The 22,266-nt window shown below is 46.8% G+C and overlaps 1 protein-coding gene across 4 annotated transcripts in view; it reads right to left on the reverse strand.

Annotated features, from left to right (window-relative positions):
* TRAF3 (TNF receptor associated factor 3) overlaps window positions 1–22,266 on the reverse strand; it is a 116,082-nt gene that overhangs the window by 47,555 nt on the left and 46,261 nt on the right. For 3 of the 4 annotated variants that reach the window (XM_029951089.1, XM_029951088.1, XM_029951092.1), the window contains one exon: window positions 4,605–4,727. The gene's annotated coding sequence lies outside the window, so the exon portion shown is untranslated. Of the gene's footprint in view, window positions 1–4,604; window positions 4,728–22,266 lie in introns of those variants that run through there. The other variant, XM_029951090.1, reaches the window with a different exon arrangement.

Genomic DNA, 22,266 nt, shown 5'->3' on the forward strand with positions numbered 1-22,266 from the left:
AAGAACTGGAAAGCCCGGGGAAAACCAAAAAAGGGAAGCATCAGATAAACAAAGAAGATGGCTCCTGCCAGCAAGAAAGTACTAAATGCCACACAGATGGAGGCAAACGAGCTCAACATCGAGCCCGGCAGGGAAGTGAAAAGTGCCATCTAAGCGATGCCACTAAGGGAGGAGAGACCACCATAGACAGACAGGTGTGCCCTGTCGATAAAAACAAAACAAAACAAAACACCAAAAAACCAGTTTTCTGACAATCCGGATTTATGCCAACATTCCTGCACGGACTTTTTCACGACACCCGATGCCAAACCCCCAGGGTGGGGAGGGGGCCCGGGGCCGACCCACCAGCAAAGTAAAGACCCGAGACGAGGTTCTCAGCCAGACAAACGCGCAGACGGTGACCGCAGGTGCAAAGCGGACACCGGGGACTGGACAGACCGCTGGCCGCAGGCGCGCAGCCGGAGGAGGTCCTGCCGAACCCGCACCGCACCGCTCGCTCTTTGGTCCTTCAGGAAAACAAGAGCTGTCTGGGGCCCAGCACTGCCAGTGTCCCTTGATTTAGGGTTGTTTTTTTTTTTTTTAAAGGGCTCGTTCAACCCCGACTGTGTGAAGATGCTGCGTCTCTCGTGGCCCAGGGCCAGAGTCCTGCCATCTGGACAGAAGGAGGAGGCGGGCTGAGGGCTCGGTCCACTCGGCCAGCAAGCCACAGAGCCACGCCAGGCGGCCGCCGCCCGAGGCCGCACGTGGACCGCAGGCAGAAGCAGCTCGTGTGTGAGAGGGTCCCTTCCCTGGAGCCTCAACCTTACTTGGAAACATGAGTGAAAAACGAAAAACGTGGCCACACGGAGTGGATGACGGTATTTCAATCAACTTTCAGAATAAAGCAAGAGACTTCGCAAAGAGCGGCCCGTACCTCAGCGCCCTTCCCAAGCCCGTGGGCAGACCCCCTGCCCACCCGCGGGATGAAGGCGGGAGCCGCTGGGGGGCCGGGCACCGCACCCCCCCGCCGGGCACGGCCAGGCGGGCCCCCGGGAGCCTCTCCGGCGCCGCAGCTGCACGCTCTCTGAGCGCCCAGACCCCTCGCTGTGTGCCTGCCGCTACACAGGCCCCTCGCGATCCATGTGGCCAACGGGGCGTCTGTCATTCTCGGTGCTTCCCATGCCCGCCTGACGTGTCCCTGCCTGCGCCGCAGCAGCCTGTCCGCCCAAGCGCGCCACCGTCCTCACCGCCCTGACCCCCCAGCACTCCTGATCTGACCCCCTGTCACCACCACTCCTGTGGAAACAGGGAAGACAGTCTTTTCTTTCCTTCTTTCTTTTTTAAAGATTGTTTTATTTAAAAAATTTTTTTAACGTTTTTAATTTATTTTTGAGAGACAGAGAGACAGCGTGAGCAGGGGAGGGGCAGAGAGAGAGAGGGAGATACAGAATCTGAAGCAGCTGCAGGCTCTGAGCTGTCAGCAGAGACCCCAACGCAGGGCTCAAACTCACTAACCGTGAGATCATGTCCTGAGCCGAAGTCGGCTGCTTAACTGACTGAGCCACCCAGGCGCCCCCGTTTTATTTTTTTACCTAATCTCCACACCCAACGTGGGGCTCGACCCCACGATCAGAGCTGCGCACTCGGCAGCTGAGCCGGCTGGGCCCTGGTGTGCGTTCTGGTGTTCAGGAGACGCTCTCCGATTCGGTTCACTGATCTGCAGTCTTCCAGCTAAAATACCCCATCATGAGCTTGCAGTCCAAACCTCACATATTTTTACACATAAGGAAAATGAGGCACTGACAAGTAATACGCTTGCAAGGTCCCCAAGTCACTAAGAAATCGGCCATCAGATAAAGAGCAATCTGATCACATTTATATGCAGAAGAAAGATACATGGACTAAAGCCAACATATTTTTAGAAGTTGCGTTTTGGGGCGCCTGGGTGGCTCAGTCGGTTAAGCCTCCGGCTTCGGCTCAGGTCAGATCTCACGTTCGTGGGTTTGAGCCCCGCGTCAGGCTCTGTGCTGACAGCTAGCTCAGAGCCTGGAGCCTGCTTCCAGTTCTGTGTCTCCTTCTCTCTCTGCCCCTCCCCCTCTCATGCTCTGTCTCTCCTGTATCAAAAATTAATAAAACATTAAAAAAACAATTAAAAAAAAAAGAAATTGCGTTTCTTCTGTCCTACAAGGAACATAACAGGGCACGAGGCCACTTTGCACAAAAGAGAATGAGGCGGATCTCTACACACCGCTATGGTGTGAGCCGCGTGACGGGCGTTAGGTTGAAGAAAAGCAACAGAAAACAAGACAGAGAAAAGTTGCATGTTATCAATGTCTAAGAGGGCAGTGTGCACACACACTTGTATTAAAAATAGATATGTTACCTATGGAGGAAAGAGGAAAGAGTGTATAAAGATGAGGAACAGAAGCTTGATTTCTGAAAATATTTAATTTTGATTTGGAAACATGAAAATGTTTTATAAACCTTCAACAAAATTTTTAAAGAAGCTATTTCTTAAAATTCAAATACAAATGAATCTAACTGGTAAACAGGTGGCTGGCACACTGAGGAACCGGTCCAAGTGCCTTTAAAACTCAACTCAGCAAAACATCCCTCGGGGAACACACGTGAAGGACAGAGAGAACTGTAGAAAATCCTACACTGTCTTCAGTAATCACAGTGCTGCTAATAGGCACATATTGTTATTTAAAACTGTCATATGTTTTATAGGATAAAACAAAAAAGTCATGATGCTAACGCTTCTGGGGACCACACTTTGCAGCACTAGAGATACGCGACACCAACATAAATTCAAAAAAGTAAAAACCAAATACTACTAAATTTGAAACAGACATCAGTATGAACTTCTGATATTTTCCCTTGAAAAGGGTATTTGCCTGCCTGTCCACCCAAAAGGCCTGGCAGTGAGTGTCCCCAGTGCCCAGCCTGTGGTCTCAAGATGCCACTTTCTGCAGAAGGGAACCAGAGCTACGAGAAGAGCCGATGCCAGGCCCGGGGCAAAGAAGTCTAGAACAAATCCCCAACACCATACCGTACCAGAAAGCAGGGAAGGGAGGAGGGCGGCTCACGCCGAAGGACAAAGGAGCCCACTCACAGAGGCTCACCGGCCACAAGTGGCTCAGGGTTGGCATCACAAGAATCCTAACTGCGAGGGACTGAAAGGTGCCATGTATGTTTAAATTCACCAGTTGGTAGCACAACTTGAAACAGTCACCGGTCCCTATGGGAGTGGCTACGGGCCATCCAGTTAGTGAGCCGGATAGAGAGAAACCGGCCTGCCCCTGAGGGTGACCAGATGCTTAAGGAAGGGCAGTTTCCGTCTACCGACGCTCGTCAGCTACGCAAGGCAGAATACACGAGAAACATCACCCCACGCCTGGCGAGGACCGAGGCCAGGCACTGAGCAGCTCGGCCCGGAGCCACAACGGGGCACGCGCCCTGGCGAGGGCACGCACCACGGCCCCGATGGGGCCCGGCGCTCCAAGGCCAGGCCGGAAGGTGTCAGCCCGCCGCAGCTGCCCACCACTCGCACGGGACGCACATGGCAGGAGGACACGATTGGTGGAAAGGGCAAAACTCAACACGGGAAACCGGACTACAACCAACCAGCCAAGAACGCGCCCGGAAGAAAAGGGACAGGGAGGGGCAGTCACGTGATGCAAACGGCCTGAAGGGACAGACCAACCGGCTGCCAGGTGAGCCCTGCCTCGAACAAGCTAAAAACACTGACACATCTGGGGAGACGGGACCGGTCCCGGGATTATGAATAATTTTTAGAATTGCAGTTTTCCTGATACGTGAGAATTTATCAAAAACTCCTATATATAAATCTCACTATGGATGCAAGCATTTCAAACCCATTTTATATTCATTTTACTGTTCTAACATAGTAAAGAGTTCTTAATTTCAAGTATAATGTGCCGCTCGATCGAAAAGTATATTTCGTTCCCTTTCAAACTCCTAGAGAAAGATGTTTAAGGAGCAAAGCGTTCGTGCCCCAAACGTGCACTCCCAGAGCCCTGGCTGGCTCCCGCAGAGGCATGGGGCTCTTGATCTTGGGGTTGAGTTCGAGCCCCACTTAGGGCAGAGATTACTTATAGATAAAATCTTAAAGAAAACAAAAGATACACTCCTCAGCGGAGGCAGGCCCGCAGCGTGGGCGGTGGGCACCCGCGGGGGGGGGGGGGGGGGGGGGGGGGGGGGGGGGGGGGGGGGGGGGGGGGGGGGGGGGGGGGGGGGGGGGGGGGGGGGGCCTGCTGGGAGGGGCGGCCTGAGCGCCCAGGGGCAGGCCTGGAGGCAGACATCCCGACGGTCAGCCCAGGCTTCCAACACACGCACCACTGCGGGGCCACCCGACATAACGTCAATTACTCTCGAAGCTTAATGCTGGTTTAAACATATGAAAAATAAAATGAAGGTTTGACACACACCAAACTACGGTGCTATGTGTGCAGACACGTAAGTACATCTGTTTCAGAGTGAAATTACTAAAGCCCAAAATGAGCACATTTGGGATGTTTTCTATGACTTTATTTTTATGAAAAGCAAACAAGTTCTAGCTGTAAAAAGAAATCTGTGTAAATTAAAACGGTCCAGTGACATACCCGTGCGTCGTGTGCCGTGAGGAGACTCACCAGAGCTGGGTCAGGGAGGAAGAGGCTTTGAGAGGAAGAAGCAAAGCAGTTTCAGTCTTATCCTTCTTCAAAGACCGTGGTGGAGCCTCTTACCTGAGGAGCAAGAATAGTACTTGGTCATCGCACACCAAGGACATTGTAAAAACTCTTAAAACTAGAATTTCAAAAATGTAAATTTTTTAAAAAGATCAAGAAAGAAGTTTAAATAAAACATCTTAACCATCCATATAAATACATGCTTTGGATTTCTACATTTTTTGAATTGGACACAAATTACAAAGTCAGGATATCTTCAGACTATTTTTATTTTAAAATAACTTTTATCATGAAGTATTACATATAAAAAGAACAGGAAACATGTATGTTCTAGTTCAACTACCAGCCAGGTCACGGCTGAAACACGGGTGCCTCTCTCTGACCCCAAGCCCCTTTCTCCCACTGTGGGCACCCACCCTAACTGTTAAGGTTACCGTTTCTTTACTTTAGATTCATCTCCTAGGTATGTGGCTCTGACAGAGCTTTCTTTTGCCAACTTTTTAATTTCATATAAACAGAATCATATTGTTTGTATACCTTTGTCTTGGTCTTTTTTTTTCCTCCACCCGCCATTTTTTTCATTGCTTTGCAGTATTCCACAATGTAAACAGACCCTAATTTATTTATCCACCCCACTGTCCCCTGGGTGGTTTCTGCTTTGGAGCAAAGAAACACCACAAACATCCGAGGCCCCTGAGTGGCTCAGTTGGTGAAGTGTCCGTCTCTTGGTCTTAGACTCAGGTCATGATCTCAGGGTTTTAAGCCTGTCATCAGGTTCTGAGCTGACAGCACAGCGCCTACTTGGGATTCTCTATCTGCCTCTCCCCCACTCACACTCTCTCACGCTCTGAATGAATGAATGAATGAATGAATGAAAACAACAACAACAAAAGGCACACCGTGAAGACCTTTCCGGTGCAGCGATCTTAAGCATGTGAGCGTGTATCTCTCCGGTGGATACACCTAGAAGTGTGACTGCTGGTTATTCAGTAAGTCTATGTTCAGCTTTGCTGAATGAAGCCAAACTATTTCCCAAAGTGGTTGTAATAGTTATGCTCCCACCAGAAGGACAGGGGAGAGTTTCTGGTGCTCAACTTCTTCAACAAGACTTGTCAGACTGTTTAACTCTTGCTAACTGAATGGCTGCGTAGTGCTTTCCTTAGAATTCTTTGTTACATAGAATTCAATAATTATTTTGAATAGATAATCCATAAAATTTTACATCTGACAATTGCAGCAATGCAAATTTAATTTTGCAACCAAGTATTTGTTCATTTTTCCAATGGTCACTGCCCTACGGTTTCTCATCAGGTTTAATTAACTCCAGAATGTCAGTCCCCCAGCCCCAAGGCACGGGGGACGTGTGTCAGGCGAGCGTCCTAGTCCCTGGGCAGAGCTGGTTCATCCCTGGGGACACACAAAGTCAAAATTAATGAAGTCGTTTCTTCCTCCTTTGGGACTCAAAGAGATTCTCTCTTCCCCAAAGAACCTGAACATGTAGAAAGCAATCTGCCAACTAGGACTACCTTTATTGGACTTTGTGTGAGCAAGAAACAGACTTGTGTATAATACGCTACTTATTTTGTTATAGGAATTAATGTTTAATGTGAAATGACACTTAATACTGATATTCTCTAGTCCTGCTTTTTGCCTTAAAAGTATATTTTGTCTGACACTATACAATTTTGTGTTTGCATAGTTTAGTCTTTTCATTATTTTACCTTCAACATTTCTTTTTTTTTTTAACTTTTTAAAATGTTTTTATTTTGAGAAACACACAGAGTATAAGCGGGGGAGGGGCAGAGAGAGGGAGAGACAGAATCTGAAGCAGGCTCCGAGCTCCGAGCTGTCAGCACAGAGCCCGACGTGGGGCTCGAATCCACAGACTGAGATCGTGATGTGAGCTGAAGTTGGATGCTTAAGCGACTGAGCCACCCAGGTGCCCACTTTCAACATTTCTTAATCCCTATAGATGAATGTCTTGTAAACAGTATATAGTTGGGATTTTTAAAAAATCTTATTTTAAAAGAATCTTGGTGTCTTTGTCATCTAACTGGAAATTTTACACTGGAAGCCACTACATACCACTGGGGAGATTTAATTCTACTATCCTACCTGGGGCTTGCTTTCTTTTTTGAATCCCAACCGAACCTACCAGGGGCTTTCTGTTTGCCTTCTTCTGGGTTGTTATCATTCGTTTTGTTTGTTTTGTTTTTGTTTTATTTTTGAGACAGAGAGAGACCAAGCATGAATGAGGGAGGGGCAGAGAGAGAGGGAGACAGAATCTGAGCTCCGAGCAGCCAGCACAGAACCTGATGTGGGGCTCAAACCCACAAACCGTGAGATCATGACCTGACCCGAAGTCAGATGCTTAACCGATGGAGCCCCCCAGGCGCCCCCAGGGTTGTTATCATTCTAATTCCCGCATCCTAGTAATCTAGAAACCACGTGTTCTGGTTTTTATTCCTCTAATGATTAGAAATACAATGCGCAGGCTCTTCTCAAAGGCCACCACTAGAATCCTTCCCCTTCTGGACAGCAAGGACTTTAAAATACGAATTCCATTCATCATACTGCCACCTTATGTCCTGCTGTTGTGTTTGCACGTGTGCACATATTTTGTCATTATTAACGTTTTATATTAACACTCGTCTTTGCTGGACCCACCCCTTCCCGTCGTGGGTGAGGGCGCTGCTCCTGGTGCTCTCTGGCTCCTGCTGCTGCTGTGGCTCCTCTGCGGGAGATCATGTGCTTCACTTCTCTGTGCCTGGCTGTGGGTTTCTTCTTACTCAGGGCATCCTGCCCGTCATTTATTGAACATCTTAAAACTGTGGCTGGATCATTTCAACTTCATGAAAGACCGTCGGCCATTATCTTCTCAGACACTGCTCCTCAAACACTCCGCTTGCAGAACCCAGTACACGTGCGTCAGCCTTCCCGGCCTCCTCCGCGTCTCCGGCCTCCCCTTCGCATCCCCCGTATCTCTATCTCTGGGCTTCACTTTCATTTTCCTTTTTCGGATCAATTATGATGTGGATTACACTGATTGATTTTCCAGCGTTAAACCAACTTTTCTTTCTGAGACAAACCTTATTTGATCGTTATGTAATATCCTTTTTATGTTTCTGTATGGATTGTATTTGCTAAGATTCCTGGAAGACATCCGCATACAACAAATACACTCGGTGGTTTTCCTTTATTACAATGTCTTTGTCTAGTTTTACTTTCAGAGTAGTAGTGGTCTCATACAATGAGATAGGAAGCATTTCCTCCTCGATTTTCTAAAAAAGTTTTTGTCTAATTAGTATTCCTCCTTCTTTAAGTGTTTAATACAATTTACCAGTGAAGTCGTTTGGGTCTGGAGTGTTCTTTGAGGTAAGGAGTTTAATTACAAATTCAATTTCTTTAATAGATACAGTTATAAAGGTTATATTTCTTCTTGAGTGAGCTTTGGTGGTTTGTGTTTTTCAAGGACTGCTTTCATTTTATCAAACTTACTGGCACAAAGTGATCCACAATTTTACCCTTACTACCCTTTCAGTGTCTGTAGGGTCTGTCGTGATGCCGTCTTTTATATTCCTGATATTAGCATCAGTGTTTCCTTTCTTTCCCACCAAGGTCAGATTTTCCTGGATATGACAGTCACCTTTAACTTATGACAGTTTACCTGAAAATACTAGTCTGCCACTTTAAGCACACAGTAGTAACACCACATTTCCATTTCTCCCCTCCTGTCCTTTGTGCTACTGTTTTCATTTATTATCTCTGCAAGTATTACAGTCCCACAACACACTATTATTTTTGTTTTAAATAGCCTATTTTTATTATTAATTTTTTATGTTTATTTATTTTGAGAGAGAAAGAAAGCAGGCGAGGAAGAGAGAGGGAGAATCCCAAGCAGGCTCCCAGTCAGCACAGAGCCTGAGTGGGGCTCAAGCACTCAAAGCTGTGAGATCAGGATCTGAGCTGAATTCAAGAGTTAGATGTTTAAATGACTAAGCCACCCAGGCGCCCTAAATAGTCAATTTAAAAAAAGGCAGTTAGAAGTGAGAATATTTATTCACCTTTTGACCATTTCTGGTTCTTTTCATTCCTCTGCGTAAAAATTTCAATCTACCTGAATGAACTTCCTTTAAAAATTTCTTGTAGAGGAGGCATGCCTGGGGGGCTCGGTCAGTGGAGCGCGGCTTTGGCTCAGCTCAGGACCTCACAGTGCGGGGGCTGAAGCCCTGCATCGGGCCGGCTGCTGCCAGCTCAGAGCCTGCTTCGGGTCCTCTGTCCCCTCTCCTCTCCGCCCCTCCCCACTCAGCGCTCCCTTTCTCAAAAATAAACATCGAAAAATTTTTTTTCTTGTAGTGCAAGCAGTTCTGCTGGCAATAAATTCTGTCAGCTTTTCTTGGCCTAGAAATTTTGATTTCGCTTTTATTTCTGAAAGATATTTTCTCTGGGCACAGGATTCCAAACTAACAGGTTTTTCTTTTGGTGCTTTGAACACGTTCTGTTGTCTTCTGGCGCCAACCAGACCGGACGCCAGCTGCCGTGCCATCCTTGTCCCTCTGCAAGGTCTTTTCTTCTCACTGCTTTTTAAGTTTTTGGATTTTTTCCCCCTTTATCACTGGTTTTTTAGGAATTGGATGTTGCAGTATGTTAGTATGATTTTCCTTGTTTATTCCATTTGGGGAGTTTTGAGCTTTCTGGTTTGTAGTTTTCATCAAATTTTGAATTTTTTTCCAGCCATTATTTCTTCAAATGCTGTTTCCATTCCCTCCTCTTCTGGAACTCCAGTTACACACGGCTTGGAACAGGTGAGTTTGTTTCACGGGTCCCTAAATGCTGTTATTCTCTTTAGTTTCCTCTATTCTTTTTGCTGTATTTTGGATTGTTTCTATTGCTAAGTCTTGAAGTTTACTGACCTTTCTGTAGTCCCAACCTGCTGTTAATCTCTCTACTGTATTTTTCATTTCAGATATTATATTTTTCACCTAGAAGTTTTATTTCGGGGCGCCTGGTTGGCTCAGTCGGTTAAGACTCCGACTTCGGCTCAGGTCAGATCTCATGTTTGTGGGTTCAAGCCCTGCATCAGGCTCTGTGCTGACAGCCAGCTCAGAGCCTGGAGCCTGCTTCCTGTCCGGTGTCTCCTTCTCTCTCTGACCCTCCCCCTTTCATGCTCTGTCTCTTTCTGTATCAAAAATAAATAAGACATTAAAAAAAATTTTTTAAAGAAGTTTTCAATCTTTTAAAAAAAATCTTCATTTTGCTTATTATGCCCATTTTTCTCTACATTTTTTAATATGTGTGGCTTATTTATAATAGTTGTTTTAATTTTGGGTCTTTTTCTATTGATTGATTTTTCTTCTGGTTAATATATTCTCTTTGCATGCTTCTTTGCATGCCTGGTAATTTTTTAAAGTTTTTAAAAATTTTTAATGCTTTATTTATTTATTTCTGAGAGAAAGAGAGCGCAGAAGCAGGGGAGGGGCAGAGGGAGACAGGGAGCCACAGAACCTGAAGCAGCTCAAGGCTCCAGGCTGTTAGCATAGAGCTGACACGGGGCTCAAACTCATGAATTGTGAGATCATGACCTGAGCCAAAGTCCAACGCTTAAGCAACTGCGCCACCCAGGCACCCTGCCTGGTAATTTTATTTTATGTTGAACACTGAATTTTTTTTATACCTGGGAACTAGAACTTATTAAACCCTTTTTTTTTTTTCTTTTAAAGTCGGCTCCACACCCAGTATGGAGCCCATCATGGGGCTTGAATTCACAATCCTGAGATCAAGACCTTAGCTGAGATCAAGAGTTGGATGCTTAATAAACTGAACCACCCAGGTGCCCCAGGATTTTATGATATCCTTTTTTCCTTTTAAGAGAAAGAAAGAACAAGAGCAGAGGAAGGGGGGAGGAGACAGAGAATATTTATTTATGTATGCATGTATGTATGTACGTATCTTGAGAGAGAGTGCAAGCAGGGAAGGGGCTGAGAAAGGGAGAGAGAAAATCCCAAGCAGGTTCCATGCTTAGCACGGAACCCGATGCAGGGATCGATCTCATAACCATGAGGCCACAACCTGAGCCAAAATCAAGTCAGACGCTCAACCGACTGAGCCACCCAGGTGCCCTGAGAGAAAGACTCTTACACAGGCTCCCCACCCAGCGCAGGAGCCCAGTGCAGGGCTCAGTCCCACGACCGTGGGATCATGACTCAAGCTGAAATCAAGAGTCAGGAGTTCAACTGAATGAGCCCGCCTGGCACCCCTATTAAGTCTTTTTAAACACAGCTGGGCCTTTGTTCTGGGAAACGTGATTTGTTCCCAGTTGGGGCAGGTCTACAATGGCGCTCAGAGTCTAGAGCTAATCCAGCCCCACTGCTGAGGTGAGGGGAGGCTACCTGACGCCCTAAAGGGAAAAGCTGATCCTCGCACACCCTAACAAAGATGAAAACAAGCCTTACGAGCACCTGATACTAACCTAGGCGGTGGGAACACAACCGGCCCCGGCCCTGTGTGCTCTCCACAAATGGTCCAGCCTGGTCCTTCCTGGCGGTTTCTTCCTGGCTTTGTGTTTCCTCTCGTGTGTGTGCTGGTCAGTACTCAACCGGAGTCTCTTGGGGCGGGGGTTGGGGGGGTGGGGTCCTTCTGCAGCTCTCTGGAGTTCTCCAAGTAGCTCCTTTCCTCTCCTATATACTTTGCCCCCCAAATTCTACCTGCTTCTTCTCCCAAATGCTGAGTGTTTGTCACTTGAGAGAGGCCAGTGGGCTCTGGCTTCTCTCTCCTGCCCTGCAGCGTGGACACTGCCTGTAGGCCAGGATTCGTCTGGGCCAAATCTAACCTACTACTAGTTTTTATTAATAAAGTTTTATTGGAACAAATCCATACCTGTTTATTCACATACTTAGCAGGAAAGCAGACAGAGTTGAGTACGTGGCTGTGACAGAGACCACATGGTCTGAAAAGCCTAAGATATTTACTGTCTGGCCCTTTACAGAAAGCTTCCACGGACCCTGCTCTAGAGAAGAAGCTGGAATAATCGTTGGCCTCATTTCACTTATTTCAGGGGCACACAATCCTAACCGATCTGCTGGCCAATGTGTGAAACTGTTGTTTCATACATTTTGTCTGGTTTTCAAGTTGTTTAAGGATGAGAGTCAGGTTTGGGACTAGGGCGAGGTGAATAAGTCATGTGCCTCAAGTAAATTTTAAGAGTGCCAAAAAACTCTGTATTAGAGGTAAAAATAAAATTAATGAAAAAATCCACAAGAAAAATATTAATATTTTAAATAGAGATAATACCAGTAACAGTGCTGAACTGAACCTTTTGCAGCTGAGGCAAAAGGAAAAATCATTAATTCTGATCTTATCCATAATTTAAAATTTGATTTTTTTCATCACAGATTAGCCTCAAATTTAATTTTCTAAAAGTACTGTATTAAATCATTTTTTTTTTTTTAAAGATTTTATTTTTAAGTAATCTCTATATCCAACGCGGGGCTCAAACTTACAACCCCGAGATCAAGAGCGGCACGCCCCACCCACTGAGCCAGCCAGGCGCCCCTGAAGTGTTTATAATCGCAGTCCTGGCTGAGCTTTCTGGTGCCCGCGTCAGTGCTGGGCCAGGTCCCGGTGGACAGTAAATCCGGCCCCTGCTGCTCTGCGGTGGCGGAGCGGGCAGACTCGGGAATAACTTCCGCACTGAGCACATCGCACTCGTACACTGTAACTACAAGGATTCATCAGACTGGAAAAGGAAATGTTTTCTTTCTCAGATCTTAATACAGAAAACCCCTCAATATGAAACGTGACACTCAAATATCTTCTATTTGCAACTAACAGTCTTGCACGTACATAGTCCCACACGTACGCACTTTGGAGACAGGGAAATACTCTAAGAATGTAAAAACCTTCCTATTATTAGTAAATTAATACACTCACACAAAGATATTCTAACTGCAAAACGGTCCTGGCATTATGTAATATTGGGGAGGCACATTTACATTATGGGGTACACCAAAAACAGCCATTGGCAGCAACTGCTACCAAGTCATTTACTAACTGGTGAAAGTAGGTGCCAAGGCTCTCAACACATCACTTCAGTTAAAAGCAACTCAAGAGGCACGTGGGTGGCTCAGGGTGGCTCAGTCGGTTGGGTGTCCGACTTTGGCTCAGGTCATGATCTTTCGGTTTGTGAGTTCAAGCCCGGCATCAGGCTCCATGCCAACAGCTCAGGGCCTGGAACCTGCTTCAGATTCTGCCTCTTCTCTCTCTGCCCCTCCCCAACTTGCACTCTGTCTCAGTCTCTCTCTCAAAAGTAAATAAACGTTCAAAAAAAAATTTTTTTAAGGCAAATCAAGCAACAAACTTTCATCCCAGATTCCACAGGGTCACACCCTGCTGGCGCTCCTCTCCAGTAAGCTCGGCAGTAAAGTGCTACACAAAAGTCGTCCCACTGTCGCAAGAATGAAAGAACCTCTACAGTAAGCCAACTTCTACATATTCTCTACAGCATTTATCTCATTTTCTAAAAGCACAGGTGCGGGGGGGGGGCGCGCCTCGGCGGCTCAGTCGGTGGAGTGTCCGACTTCGACTCAAGTCATGATCTCACAGCTCATGAGTTCAAGCTCCGTGCTGGGCTCTGTGCTGACAGCTCAGAGCCTGGAGCCTGCTTCAGATTCTGTCTCCCCCTTTCTCTCTGCCCCTTCCTCATTCATACTCTGTCTCTCTCTCTGCCCTTTTCCTGCTCATGCTCGCTTTCTCTCTCTCTGTCTCTCTGAAAAAATAAATATATGTTTTGGGGCGCCTGGGTGGCTCAGTCAAAGATCCGACTTCAGCTCAGGTCATGATCTCACAGTTCGTGGGTTCGAGTCCCACATCAGGCTCTGTGCTGACTGCTCAACCTGGAGCCTGCTTTGGATTCTGTGTCTCCCTCTCTCTCTCTGACCCTCCCCTGCTCATGCTGTCTCTCTCTCTCTCTCTCTCTCTCTCAAAAATAAACATAACATTAAAAAATAGTTTTTAAAATAAATAAATGTTTAAAAAAAATAAAACCACAGGTGCAGGAAAATATTTTCAAATGTAATGACAAAAAAAAAAGCTTTTTCCTTGATCAAAAACTTTATGGTATTAAGTTTAGTGGAGAAACAAAGGCTATGAAATTAACAGTTGTAATTTTTATGAAGAAATAGTCAAAACCCCAGAAATGCATTAATTTAAACAATCAGATACTACTGAAGTTCATGAAAGCACCCTCCTCATCCCCAAAATTCCCTCTTCCATCTGCTCCTTCTACCCTGGCCTTGGGCGGGAGTCTGCCCACCCAGCCCCGCTCAGTGGGCCTGCCAGCCCGCCCCTGCCAAGACCCCGCCTCTGCATGCAAGGGCCGGTGGCCCCCTTCTCCTGTGCCGTGGCTCCCTCCCTCCTCCTCCCTTCGTGTCCTGCCAGACGCTTCCTCCTCAAGACTCCATGCAAGTGTCTTGGCACCTACCGTTTACACTCAACTCACAGTGGGGCACGTGACTTTAGGGCAGAGACGATGCTAAATTTAGATCTACAGCCTCCCGCCACCCCCAGCACTAGCAAGGTGCCAGCACGCCCTACTGTCTAGGGAATTAAACTCCTCGAAGCATCTTTCCGAGAACCTTCCCTTTCCAGTGAAAGTGACTTTGCTCAAGCCCTGGTCTAAGGACACCCAACATAACACAAGCCTACACTGCCTTTGCTTCCTTCTCTCTCTCCCACCTGACTGTGGGCTTTCCGAACACAGAAATGTTTTCTTGGAGTTTCTATCTTCGGCACTTAGAAAGTATCTACCAAGAAATGTGCTTCCTCTGGGTTTGTATCGTCAGCACTCAGAAAGGATCTACAATACATTCAATACATATTAGTAGTTATTATTCAATTATTCCTGTAATTACGCATTTATCCCTCACAAGTCTATATTCTCCTCTGTTTCCCCATCCATTACAGATATGAGGAAACTGAAACACAAAGACTCAGCAATTTCCCAACGTTACACATTAGAAGTGACAAAGCGGTCCGCCTCTTCCTAACATCTATGTCTATCAGATGGTGACAACCTCACCAAAGGCACGCTCGCGGACTCATGACGTTGTGAGGCTCAATAACGAACATGCTGTAAAACTGGATTTGCCATTTGTACCCCTGAAAGTACCCTCAAAAGGGTATCCGGTGCTCCAGATCTCTCCTTGGACTACTGAGGAACTAGGACAATGACATTGAGCAGCTTGCCCAAAGTCAGAGTCAGCAGGACTGAAACTGGTCTCAAAGAGCAGCGGTCCCTTCGTGGGACTTGCTCGCACGCTCCATGACTCAGACACCTCTATATTAAAGTCCTGGGTGATCACCTCATTTCTCAGCAAGGAGTAAAATATATGCCTCAAAACTCCCAAGATGTCAACAATGCCTAGTTAATGTATTTGTCTCTTTTTAGAACCAAGCATCCGGGGCGCCTGGGTGGCTCAGTCGGTTAAGCCTCCGACTTCCGCTCAGGTCATGATCTCACGTTCGTGGGTTCGAGCCCCGCGTCGGGCTCTGTGCTGACAGCTAGCTCAGAGCCTGGAGCCTGCTTCCGATTCTGTGTCTCCCTCTCTCTCTGGCCCTCCCCTGCTCATGCTGTCTCTCTCTCAAAAATAAATAAAACATTAAAACCAAGCATCTTTTTTCCCTATTTTGAAATTCAGCACTGACATCTCCAGAGTTTATTTATTCCCTTAGGACTTACACAGGACATTCACCAGCAGATGCACCAAAGATAGCATCTTTAGCTGAACCAAGGCCATTTTTGATTTCAAGAAGATATTGAGATTTTGGCTAGGCTAAAATAAATTTCTCACATCATTTAACTGATTATTTGCTTGGTTTCTAGCTACTTTAATATGAGAAGTGACTAGAATTATTTAGCTTACTTTTGAAAAGCATTATCCAGGGGTCCCTGGGTGGCCCAGTTGGTTAAGCATCTAACTCTTGATTTCCCCTCAGGTCATGATCTCACAGTTCATAAGACCAAGCCCCACATTGGGTTCTGTATGTATAACCTGCTGGGGACTCACTTACTCTCTCTCCCTATTCCTCCCCTGCTTGCTCTCTCTCACTTTCTCTCTCAAAATAAATAAATAAACGTAAAAAAGAAAGACAGAAAAGGATTTGCACAAGAGGGAGAAGAGCTAGTTAACAGCGGCATGACTACTCCATGCTACTGGGTAACACAACTACTCACTCTCGTGTGAAACAAAACCATGTGTTGGAGCCATGCTGCACTGGTGAGTTTGGTTTTGTTTCTGACACTATGACAGGTATCACCTGAACTCATGATCAAATATACATTACCAGTGCACGCTGACTTCCGTCCTAAAATATGAAATGTCACATGTATTTTTACAGATAGATAGTCATGCTGAAAATGTAAGATATCTAATATAATATTTCTAGGATCTTTTTGAATCTAATATTCTCATGCTACATAAACCCTCCGGAATAAATCAGCTTCCTAATCAAAGGTGGCCCCTACCCTTGCTAAAATTGCTGGGCCCACCAGCACCAAGTTTCCTACATGACATCCAAATGGTCACACTGTCTTAACTTAAGGTGGTACAGAAGTGTGACATCTTTCCAGGTCAACCTGAAATTTTCATCTGATTGGTCTTTCAAATAAACCCTATTCTGCAATGTTTGCTTTTGCTCAATATAGTTATGATTCACTGCAATTTATTCACTGAATTTAAGGAGAGATTTGTTATGCAACATCAAGTCTCTTAGGTTTCCCCCCAAATTAATCAATATTTGGAACAGAATATATTCTACTGTCAATACTTTTAACGCAAAAAAAAGGTCCACGGTAATAAAATTTTCTACTGAAATAATATGAAAGTAAATCTTAATCTGTAGTTTAGATCAGTGCCGCTGAAGAACCCCAGGGCTGACTCCCTGGCCACAAACGCCCACGGGGCAGGGACCGCCTGGCCGTGCTGGGGCCCCGCAGCCACGCGCCATGCCCGCACGCGCCCCTGGCGAGGTCCCACACGGCCGCAGCAGGGACCGAGGCCTGTCTGATGCGGGTCCCTGTTTCCACTCTCACAAGTACCCAATAAACAGCTCTGATGACAGCGCCGTTCAAGCCCAACCTGGCACGGTCACGAGGAAAGTGAAAGAGCATTCTATGTATTAATGTGTCAGAAGCATCGGGGCCGGTTTTACTAGTTTCTCAAAACTACCTCATCCTCCTAAAACGCTCTATGGGCTTGAATTTAAAGGAGGCATTAAAAGCTGCTACCCTCACACTGCATTTGTTCACTTGCAAGAAAACGAATGTGGAGAGTGAGAGAGGAAAGGGCCATTCAGGACGTAACGAGTCCTCGTTGTTTCCGGCTCCTCGCAGGTGTTCAACAATGTGAGAAGACAGTTGAGTCACGGAAAAAGGTTTCTCGGTTGGATCAGTAACACCTGAAAACTTCCAAGACAATCCTGTGAAGGACATGGAGCGTCACGGCCACCAAGGATGCCAGCACGGTGCAGGGAGGCGAGGACAGGGAAGACGGGGCCCTGAAGACCGCCTGCGGGAAGAGGCCACTGCGCGTGTACGTGTGTGTGTGTGTGTGTGTGTGTCTGTGTGTCTGTGCGCGCGCACACGTGCACGCGTGTGACAGGAAAACTACCACAGAGGCTCACGGTGAACACACAGTGACACCCATTTAAGTGGGTACCGGTAAGGCCTCCTTGGGGAGAGGACATTTAGGCCATGATCTGAAGGATCAGTAGAAATTAACTATTTCTGTAGTTCTCAGATATTAAAAACATAAACAATAAATACAATAATAAAAATCAAGTGCTTAAGAAATGGTTCGATATCGAACATCAATTTAATATCTAGGTCTTACAGGTTACACAGGAAAAAACCACCTTGTAACTCGAGGGCACCAGTCTTTTCGCTGTGCTTCTGGGGTTACTGTGCGCGCACGTGCGCACACCCACTAACACCCATCAGATACAAAGGTATAAGTATACATATGACAAGTATAATCATATGTTATACTGATTATGTTAGTGAATGGTAAATATTAACTGAATGAATGGGTTGCTGGCCACAGCTCAGAAAATATGTTAAAAAACATACTTTTCTTCTCACACTTCTTTCCCAAGCAAGCAATTTACTGGCAGGCATAAAGTTACATTTCAAAAATAGCTTTATTAAAGAGGGTACAGAGCTATTTCTGAACACCTTAATAATAGAAGCCTTCTTCTAAATTAATGTTACAAACACAATTTTTAGAGGAGCAAAATCTGAATGTAAGAAATGAGTTTGTTTTATAAGATGTGTAGCTGCAAGTTGTAATAAAGATAAATGAGAAAACCATCTGGCACTATTGGACATTTTCAAAATCCCAGGCAGAATAAAAAGGGAAACAAAGTGCTCGGAAGTGTGGGCCGTGAGTTAAGGCTCGAAGCTGCCAAACCCGACACTCTGGGCAACAAGACGCAAGGCCGGGGTGGGAGCTGGCCAGGGGCTCCCCGCCTGGGCCGGGGCAGCCCGCTCCGTGCCCCGCGGCTGGGGTGAGGACGGGCTGAACAAGACTCTGTCTGGAGGTTTCAGCATTTCACGCTTTCTACCTTCAGTAATCTAGAACACGGAAAAGACCAAAAGACCTTTCCTCTTGAGCTCTATCCTGACCCCTGCTTTGCAGACTGCTTCGACCCTACTGCTGTATCGGAGACGGTTCCAATGCAACAGGGGAGTGACTCTGAAAATACAAGTTCCCTTCTCACACAGATGTCTGACAGCTGAGCTCAAGCTGCCAAGGAAGCACATGAAAGGGGTGCTCATTCCAATCCGAGGGTCTGAAGACCCTTGCAAAATAATCCTAAGTAATGAATCTGCCTGTGAAATGCCATTTTGTAACATAGGCAGGGTTTATCTAAGTGTGAAAATGTGTCATTTTTAAATCTTTTAAGTTTGCTTGTTTACTTATTTATTTATTGGAGAGAGAGTGCACACAAGTGGGGACGGGGCAGAAAGAGAGAGGGAGACACAGAAGCAGCTCCAGGTTCCAAGCTGTCAGCACAGAGCCTGACACGAGGCCCAAACCCATGAGCTGTGAGATCATGACCTAAGCTGACGTCAGATGCCTAACGGACTCAGCTACCCAGGCGCCCTTAAGTTTATTTACTATTGAGAGAGAGAAAGCCTGAATGCAGAGGGTCCGAGAGAGTGGGGGAGAATCCCAGCAGCCTCCACACTGTCAGCATGGCGCCCGACGCGGGGCTCAAACCCATGAGCCATGAGATCACACCCTGGGCCAAAGTCAAATGCTTACACGACTGAGCCACCAAAGTGCCCCATAAATTTGTCAGTTTCAATTGAATGTCATATCTTGACAAGTCAAGGTACTATTCTCTTTAAATTAAAATAAATTTTATTCCTCTACACCAAAGAACAACTTTAATTAAATTATACCATTGAGTTCATTTTTAGTTTATCGCAGGTTTCTAACGCCGGTGCCTGACTCACTTACCATAAATGAGCGTACCCTCCTGGATCTGGACTGAAATGGCGGTGAGCAGTCGGAGTGCTGGCCGCCCTTCTGGGTCCCACCACTTGGGAACTGCCTAGGGGACTCAACACCATGCTGCGGGCATGCTTTCTTCAGAGACTTGATTAAGTCAGACCCTTAGCCGGGCACCTAGGACACGGGCTCCTCGTACGGAGGAAAATCAGCGTCCCCTAAGACCGGACAGCAGAAATCTTTCTGCACCTGAGTTTACATCTAAGACTGTCTTGATGCAGCTCTCTCAAAAGAGAAGTAATTTCATTCTCTCTCATCTATGGGTAACAACACATTTGTCCTGGGCTCTTTATAGATCACCCAAGAGAAACCTGGAAACACTGCATTTTCGATCTTGTTCTCAGCAATGCAGACCATCCCGTGTCCTACCATGGGCCTGGGCCACAGGACCCAGAGTCCTACCACGGGTCTGGGCCACAGGACCCAGATGCCGCTGGCCCCGCACCTTGCCTTACTCCTTCTCGGCCAACTGTGCCCACCATGCCCAAATCTGCAAGAGCCCTACCACTTTTGGGGGCTCCAGAGACACTTAATGTGTTTCTATTCTGTACTGAGCCTGAGATCCAAGAGCGAGAAATGTGCTTCCAGCCCTCATGGAGCTCAGTACGGGGGGCGGGGTGCACAGGCGCTGAGCCCTGGAAGAAGGTGCTAGCCAGCTGGTAACCTGGGCACAAGCAGGCTATAAGCCGAGCCTCTCACTAGTGTAATAAGTAAGGTGTAACTTTGTAAACTGCACCGAACATTGTTGTGTTGTTTTGCCTTAGTAAACACAGTACTGTGACCTTGACTTAATAGCTGATGACTCGGTTTCTCCCCAGTGATCACTGGGCCCCCAGGCTCTCTGGAAGCCACCAGGTGCACAGAAGTGCAGCTGCGGACACACAGGTCGGGCGCTCGGGCACCCAGGGCAGCACCTGTCAGCACAGCGCACGGCCTGGGGAGCAGAGGATGCCCCCTCAAGTCTCCAGCACACTGAGTACAAGTTCAGTAAATGGTGGGATAAAGAAGAAAGGGAAATAGGAACTTTTATAAATTAGAGAATTCTGTTCCTGTTATTATGAGAGGCCTTCTTCTTCTTTTTTTAATAAAAAGAAAAGCAAAAAGCAGGTACTGAGAGCAAAACCCTTCTGTCAGGAAAGTGACCCTCAGCAAACAGAGCCCGGAGCGGGTTCCAATGCTAGATCTCGTCCTGACCTGCTCTGGACCTTAACCAAGTGGCAGTTCCCTCATCTGTAAAATAAAGGGACTGAGTTAGATGAGGATCCTCAGCTCAGGCCTGTACGTGAGCACCCGCAAAATGCCCGCTGATGTGGGTCTGAAAAGCTCACTTTACCTTCAGGTTCAAAATGTGAGCTGTGTGACTGGATGATCATCGATAAAGAGAATGGAGTCTACACAAGGCTGGGCCCTCTCCGAGGAGCTAACGCCTCTGACCTCCAGGCAAGCTGCCCGGGTGCCTTTTTCAAAATATTAGAAAACAGGTATTTCAGTCCCATGCAATCAAGGTATCAACACGGTTTAAATTTACAATGGGAGCTAGTTTTCAAAGCACTCCGCTGCATATATTTTGAACAAGCCGCAAACAATCCTTCGGTGGTGAAGGTAATAGGCCTTCATGTTTTAGTGTCACAGGCACGGTGAACGCCAGTCTCTCTAGCTCGGGCCTCCCTCTCCAAAACCAGCCATGGTGACAGCCCAGAAATAGAAGTCAGGCTCTCCTGCTGGAGAGCAGCTCCTCGGAGGGACGGAGGGACAAAAGCTCCGCCAGAGCCACGCGGCTGGCTCGCGGGGCTGCGGCTGCACTTGGGGTGTCGAGGATTTCCCGCCGTCGGGGGGGCGCCGCCGCGCAGCCAGCGCTGCACCACCCACACACTGAGGTGTCGGGAGGAGACGCACACAGGCTTGCTCCCCGGCCTGAGGCTGCCAACCGTCTCTTAACCGTAGTCCGTGGCCAAGCACCCAGAGACCGCGGCAGATGTTACCAGAGAGAGGACCGAGCTGAAGACACAGCTCCGGGAAACGAGAAGGGATGTGATCCACACGGACAGCTGAACTCATCTACACTAATCATGAATGCAGGCTCTCAGCTGGAACATCTCACTTAAAACGCCAGAAGGTTCCATACCCATTCATAAGCTTTTCAGAATGCATGCAGTTGCCATGGTAACCCTGACATATCTCTCAGCACTGCACATGAAAATTACCACCCATAATACATTTTAATACAGTTTTGGGGCCACCAATTCATAGACAAATAAATAAGCCTGAGTCCTGGCTCTCAGCCTCCCCATTGACACACAAAGGGGAGCGGCGGGAAGCAGCGTCCGACTCACCCCAGGACAAGCACAGAGTCCGCACATCCGAAAACGCTCATCTGAAGGCAAATAAGAAGTAAGGAAATTAGATTTCCTCATCCACTGCCATATGGTTGAGATTTTGGGAAACAAAATGCTCCATGCCAGATTAATGACATTGTCACTGCTTAAGTCATAGAAGCAAGTCCTTTTTATCCATGTCTGCATCTCTGGAACTCAGTCGTGTTTAGTAAGTCGAACAAGCAGACCTCTTTAAAGAACACCTTTGATAATTTATTTAGATGGCATCTATCAACACTACATAAGAAAGCTGCTCAAATGTTCAAACTGTCTTTTAGTAAGAAATCAAAGTTGTATTTCTTTGGTTCAGAAGAGACCTACTCAATCAATCATAATCCTTCACCTTCTCTAGGGATAGTCATGAACATTTACAATACACATTATGCTTGATTTTTAAAGCCCTTACCTTCTCATAATCCACCATCTGAACACAGAGAAGAAAACAAAATCACCGTGCACAAACTGCAAAGGCATCCTGACTGTCACGTCCCGGGGAGCCCGCTGCATCAGGAACTTGACGGAGCTGCTGCAGGACACGCCTGTGCCGGGCCACACGTCCACAAAGATCACTCCCGCGCTTATCCCTGAACAGCCAAGTCCGAGGGGGGCCTGCCTCCGTTACCACCTCCGTCAGACTGCAGGCCACGGGCG

The sequence above is a fragment of the Suricata suricatta genome, chromosome 9 (genome assembly GCF_006229205.1).
Source record: "Suricata suricatta isolate VVHF042 chromosome 9, meerkat_22Aug2017_6uvM2_HiC, whole genome shotgun sequence".
In the NCBI taxonomy this organism is placed as follows: Eukaryota; Metazoa; Chordata; class Mammalia; order Carnivora; family Herpestidae; genus Suricata; species Suricata suricatta.